General features: G+C 38.1%; 1 long non-coding RNA gene across 1 annotated transcript; it reads left to right on the top strand.

Moving 5' to 3' along the window:
- The first annotated feature begins 2,965 nt into the window (after positions 1–2,965).
- Positions 2,966–3,714, top strand: LOC134805710 (uncharacterized). The gene is made up of 3 exons (XR_010146374.1): positions 2,966–3,009; positions 3,163–3,304; positions 3,513–3,714. It is a non-coding gene; the product is annotated as an uncharacterized LOC134805710 (long non-coding RNA).
- The last annotated feature ends 3,351 nt before the right edge of the window (positions 3,715–7,065 follow it).

Raw genomic sequence — 7,065 nt, 5'->3', positions numbered from 1 at the left:
ATATTATAAACTAATGTTCTTAAACGTAAACTTGTGAAATCCGCGAGTAGTAACTTAAAAATCTTCAATTTCTTAGTGACTGGTATATTGCTTGATAGCAGAAAAACAAGTGAATATTATTACTCCAAGTGATTATTTATTGATTAAACACATTATACTTATTGTGTGTGTGAAGTTTCAAGTGTGTAGCTGTAATACTTCAAAAGTTACAAGTAAGTGAAATTATGCCTAACCGCTGACTCTCGCCAAAACATGCCCGTATTGGGCGGTGACGGAGCGATTTAATAGCCCGTAGGTAAAGGGTTAAATGTTGGATGAAATGCAGTCTTAATTTATCGTGTCCGTATGTATGCTTGTTTGCACTATTTTCGTTTGTTATTGGCTCTATTAACAGTAAATGTGTACAAGACTGCTGCTCTAGCCATACAATAAAAGTTATAGGTACAAGCGTAGTCCCCATTTTTCGTTCGGGATAGTTGTCATTACTTTATGGAAAATATTTTACTCTATTTGTTGTATATGGATTGAGCACAATGATTTGTATACCCCTTGTCTTGAATACTAAAATTTTTAAAATTTATTTATTATACTTATTATAAAAGTAGTATACCGTTTATTAACAAATTCTGTACAAGTTTTCAAAAGCTTGTAACTCTTGTAAGAGTTGTAAGTTCAAGTTAAAACGTTTAAACAATTTTGTATTGTATTAATATAATACCCAGAATAAGAAATTGAAACTACGTTTAATTTTAATTAGGAAACTGGCGTGAGTTTCAGTCTATTAGAATGTAAAAAAACGGGTCACTCTATTATTAAACGTCGAAAACTACTCGACACGTTTCGGCTCAATTTGTTGCGAGCTCATGATAATGGCTCACGAATTGAGCCGAAATACGTCGAGCAGTTTTCGACGTTTAATACGCGAGCGATCCGTTCTTACATTCTAATACGTTTAAGTTATTGACAAAGTGCTGCCTACTAGTTTCATAACACCGTCTAATTCAGGAATCAGCATTTTTTTGAGGAAGAGTAAATTTTAATGTTGCAACTCTATACGCAGCTGCCTTTTACCTACCCCTGATCTTAACTAACCCTAACTTAATTTAAATGTCCTTGCTAAAACGTGGTGTGGCATTGCATGGTTGTATTGGTTTTATGGTATTTTTTATAGATGCTGCTATAACTACAAAATGAGCGACACTATGGCTGAGAGTGCTGAGACTGGGAATAGGAAGTTTGAAGAGTACTAAAAAAAAAAGCAATGATAAAACAAGCGTCTGGCATTATTGTATAAGATCTCGAGATGGTCTGCAAGCTCAGTGCAAGGAATGCAAAAAATGCTTTCAAATTAAAGGCAGCACATCAACAATTCAACACTGCTAAATCATCTCAGGAACGTTCACGCTTTATTGATAAAACGTGTTGAGCCTCCTACTGAGACGGCTGAGACTGAATCCAGTTTAGTTCAATCCTTATCAAAAAAAAGGAAAATTACTGATTTCTTCAAAAGCGATGACTGTTATGAACTCACAATATGTAGGATGGTGGCTTTGGACGGCGTAGCGATGTAATTGTTTTGTACGTCAGAAGACATAAGAAGATTGTTTAAAAAAAAATATGGTAAAGATTTACCAAAGTCACCCAATACTATAAGGCAAATTGTGCTTGACACGTATACTTCTGTGAAAACTGAAGTAATTCAACAAATTCAGGATTTGAAAAAGTCAAACATCAACGCCCGCCAATTAGCTCTTACTTTTGATGAGTGGACGTCAGGCAAAAATCGGCGATATATAAACCTCAATGTACATAGCCACATATTTAACGACAACAGTCTGGTCAAAAACCTTGGCCTTATAAGAATCGTTGGATCTATGCCTGCTGAGACTTGTGTGTCCTTTGTAAAATCCAGATTAGCTTCATTTGGGATATCCTTAGATGAAGACATTATAGGAATGACTACAGACGGAGCCAGCGTTATGATAAAAGTAGGTCGTCTGACATCAACTAATCATCAACTTTGCCTGGCACATGGCATTCAATTAGCGATCCATGATGTTATGTACAAAAAAGAAACTATTAACGATTTCGACCAAACCTTTCAAACTAGTGACGATGACTCCGACTCGGATAATGAAAATGACAACGACGGTATAAATATTGAACACACTGGTAGACCATGGAGTTTAAATGAAGAAATAAAAGGTGTAATAAAAAAAGTTAGATCTGTGGTAAAAAAAATTCGTGGATCTGCAACTAAAAATGACGATATTTTACAAAAACATGTAAAAGCAGATTTTGGACATGAATTGCAGCTTCTCCTTGACTGCAAAACACGTTGGAGTAGCTTAGCTACTATGATTGGACGCTATTTAATGTTGAAAAATAGTGTGGAAAAAGCTCTCATTGACATGAAATCCACGATCAATCTTGATGTTGATGAAGTAAGTTTAATTCAGTGTATGTACACGTCGCTCAACATTATGAAGGAAACTGTGGAAGTTCTGTGCCGTAAAGATGCAAATCTTTTAACAGCGGATACGAGCCTTAAATTTATGTTGAAAACATTAGAGAGCCGCGAAGATGCCTTTACAAAAAAAATTACGGCGACTTTGAAGAGACGAATTACTGAAAGGCGTCTACACGTAGTAACCGGGACCTTACTTTATTTAAATAACTTTAAGAACTTTGATGCGCAAAAAACTGATGAAGTATTTAGAAAACCCATCTTTCAGGAGATTAAAGAATTGATCTGCACCATGGCCGCGACATCGACTCCGACTTCTCCTCTTTCCTCGGTGGCTTCCACGAGTGCAATGACAACTGTTAATGGTAATCAACAGAGACAAGACCAACGAGAGCTAAGTTTTAAAGAGCAATTAAATCAGCAGCTGTCTTTGCTCGACCAAAATAATCCAGGAGTTGCCCAGGTTGCCTCACCAGATGCCCCGGATTTCGCTACCCTAATCCACATAGAAATGGCCGTCCACGAGGGCGGAGGAAAAATCGGTAGCATTTTATACAATACAATACAATACAATAATTTATTCATAAAACCAATACAATTTTACACGTCATATTATTCGGTAAGTACATTACTATTCTATATTTATAATACATTATTTTACATAATACATTTCATTATTAAAATTAAGCAAGAAGTGCATACATTATCCTCCGTATACAACCAGCTAATATCAATACCACCAACAAGTGTGGAGTCGGAAAGGGCATTTTCGGCAGCTGGGGTGTTCTGTAACCGTATGAGGACGAGGTTAAGTGACGAATCTCTTGATGCGGTGATGTTTCTTCGTTTTCATTTTTTATCAAAACGTGGAAACAAAATATAAAATTTGTATTTTGCGATCATGTTTACCAACCAATAGATGATTTTGTTATTAAATAGCGTACTTAGCGTAGCAGTGTACGTATTTTGGTTTTATTATATTTTAAAGATTTTTTTATCGGCGTAGCAGTGTACGTATGTATTTTGTTTTTATTATTTATTAAAGATTTTGTTATTGGCGTAGCAGTGTACGCATTCTGTTTTTTTTATTTTTAATAAAAACAACTTAATTTGATTGTTTGTTTCACTTTGCCTTTATGCCACATATTCCTTTCTTAAAATCCGGATTGAATCCGAACTTCGGATTTCGGTCAAACCAAAATCCGAAAATCCGGATTTGAAAAAATGTTCACGGATTTGCAATCGCTAATCCGACCCCGTGATTATCCCATTCGGTATCTGATAATTGAAAATGAATAGAAGTCAACTATCAACTACAGATGACATAGATTGTAGTGAAATATCGCACTCATTCGTGAACTCACAAAACGGATTACTATAACAAACAGCGATCTCACGGTTATATCACAGAACATTCGCAGTATTTACCGAAATTTTGATGATTTTCAATTGACTTTAACGAAACTAAACACCAACGTCAAGGTAATAATTTTAACTGAATGTAGATTAAGCCCAAACAAGCCCATTCCCTGTCTGGAGAATTATACTCACATGGCCACTACTAACAATTTGAACCAAAATAATGGCGTGGTTAGCTATCCTTTGATGAGGTCTTCAAGGCGATCATGAGGCTGAAAAACCACAAGGCCCCATGTATTGACGGACTGCCTGGTGAAATATGGAAATATGGTGGTATAGCGATTAAGAACAGGATCTTTGAGGTCATCCAACTGATCTGGGCGGAGGAGCGTCAGCCTGATGAGTGGAACACTGGAGTCATATGCCCACTTCATAAGAAAGGAGACAGAAAAAGGTGCGCAAACTACAGGGGCATTGCCTTAGTCCCCACGGCATATAAAATTCTGTCGTATGTCCTACTGTCGCGGCTTGAACCCTACGCCGAGAAAACCATAGGGCATTACCAGTGCGGGTTCCGTAGAAACAGGAGCACAGTAGACCAGATATTCCTTCTTAAACAGATAATGGAGAAGAGGTGGGAATATATATACTTGGGGAATAATATAGTGGGAATAATATAGGGTGGGAATAATATAACAAACTACCAAAAGACATTAAAGACGCAAAATCCATGAAAATGTTCAAAAAGGCACTTAAACAATATATTTTTAACACTTACCTTGATTTTTAATTTATAGCTCTGTATAAACCTATAAATTAATATAAATATAAACTTAATACCTATACACATATAAAACAATGATAAATAATGTACAAAATATTATGTTTGTATAAACTATAATGTTAATGTAATTAACCAACCGATCGTAACCGACGGTTAATCACTAGTTACTAGTCTTGTTTAACCAACCCTGTTATAATGCTACTTAGTAGAAGCGCATGCATGTCTCGTTGCTTATATCTACCCGCTTTATTTTTAACAAGTAATACAATAGTTTTAGATAGTTGTATACTTAGTTGTTTAGAATTGGCTTTGTAAATTTTTTGTATAATTATTAATTAGTAATTACCCTCTCCTTAGTTTTATGTTAGTGTAGACATGTATTTCTCAGGAAGTGATTATTCTTGTAATCTTTTGAGAAATAAACATCTTAAACCTAAACCTAAACCTAATATGCCCAGAGCTGTCATATCCTCTTCGTCGATTTTAAGAAGGCATATGACAGTATTGATCGTGAGTCGCTGTACAGCATTCTGCAATCTTTTAAAATACCCAATAAGCTGGTGAGGATGCTGAGAGTCGCTACTTCAACGAGCAGAATGACGGTGAAAACGGGAGTCGGCCTAACAGACCAGTTTGATGTCGGAACGGGTCTCAAGCAAGGGGATGCGCTCTCTCCCATACTTTTCAACTTGGTGCTCGAATATGTCACCAAGAAAGTTATAGCCTCTGGTGGCGGAGTTGAGTTGAACGGTAGCCACCGAATTATTGGGTATGCAGACGACCTAGCCCTCCTGGGAGGAAACGAGACGGATGTCCGTAGGGCTGCTCAGAGCCTAGAGGAAGAGGCAGTGAAAGTTGGCCTACGAATTAGTCAGGAAAAAACTGAGTACCTTCATATGAAGCGATACAGAAATAACTCTATTCGTAGGAAAGATCTCACGATAGGACAAACCTCTTACAAAGGTGTAGAGAAATTCAAATATCTTGGATGTATCGTCACTGACAGCAATCGGAGGGAAGAGGAGATCCAAACCCGAATTCAGAACGCTCTGCGGTGCACAGCTGCTCTTCACAAAGTGTTGGTGTCCAGGCTAATGACCAGAAACACGAAACTCCGTATATACAAGACCATAATCAGACCGATCTTGATGTACGGATGCGAAGCCTGGACCCTAACACAAAAAGAGGAATACGCGCTGCTGGTGGCTGAACGGAGGATCTACCGGAAGATACTGGGACCCACTCGCGGAGAAGATGGCTCGTGGAGGATAAGCAGGAACCAGGAAATCGAAGATCTGGTGGCCGAGCCCAACATAGTAGGAGAAACGAAAGCCTCAAGACTCCGGTGGCTCGGGCACGTGGTCCGTATGGGTGAAGATCGAGCAGTTTGGAGAGCGTACTCAGGCCGTCCGGATGGTCGACGACCGGTTGGGCGTCCTAGGTATCGCTGGAGCGATGAGGTCGTGAAAGATCTAAACGAGCTCGGTGCCGTCGATTGGACAGAAACGGCGCTAGACAGAGAAGCATGGCGTTCCTTAGTATCAGAGGCCAAGATCCACTTCGGATCGCTGCGCCACGGCAGTAGTAGTAGTAGTAGGTTAGCTATGCATGTGGAACTTTAAATGCAGTCGCTAGCGAAATAATACTTAAGCAGGCTTCCTTAAAAGTAAATAACGTCATTATTTTGGGTATCTATCGGTCTCCTTCGAACCTCAACGCCTCAGATTTCATTGACTCACTTTGTACACATTTGGATACAATAAAGTCCTTCAATAATATAGTAATTACTGGCGATATTAATATTAATCTCATACCCCGTCCTCAGGAATCGCCTCAAGAGAGATCAAACAGAAATTATTATTTAAATATGCTCTCTGTGTATGGATTCTTGGCTGGTCATACACTTCCCACCAGAGACGGGAGCTGCTTAGATCATTTTATGTTGAAAACTGCAGTAGACAAATTGACAGCACACAGCATAGTTCTTAACACTTCTATCACGGATCATCTTTTTAACTTTATCCAAAATTCAAACCAATAGAGATATCTTTATTAAAACTAAGCCCATTAACTATACTGTAGCACTTTCATATTTGTCAGAAAAAATCTGGAAAGCCTACTGTCAATTTCAGATCTGTCTGAAATAGCCTTCCACCTAACAAAAAAGCTTAATGAATCCCTAGAAAGTAGCAAATCCGTAAAAACAGTTCCCAGGAAACAGCGATTTCTTAAGCCTTGGATGACCTCCGGAGTACTGAGATGCATTAGAAACCGGAACAAGCTACAACTCAAATCTAGACTAGACCCTGCTAACGAAACTCTAAAAATAACTTTCAGAAGGTACCGGAATTACTGTAGTAACCTTATTAATAACTTAAAGAGGCAACATGACAGAGAACTGCTAGCTCGTGCAGCAAAAAATCCAAAACCATTGTGGACTACCATTAAAAAACGA

This window comes from Cydia splendana, unplaced genomic scaffold, assembly GCF_910591565.1.
Source record: "Cydia splendana unplaced genomic scaffold, ilCydSple1.2 scaffold_50_ctg1, whole genome shotgun sequence".
NCBI lineage: Eukaryota > Metazoa > Arthropoda > Insecta > Lepidoptera > Tortricidae > Cydia > Cydia splendana.
This window is presented reverse-complemented; position numbering and strand designations above follow the sequence as displayed.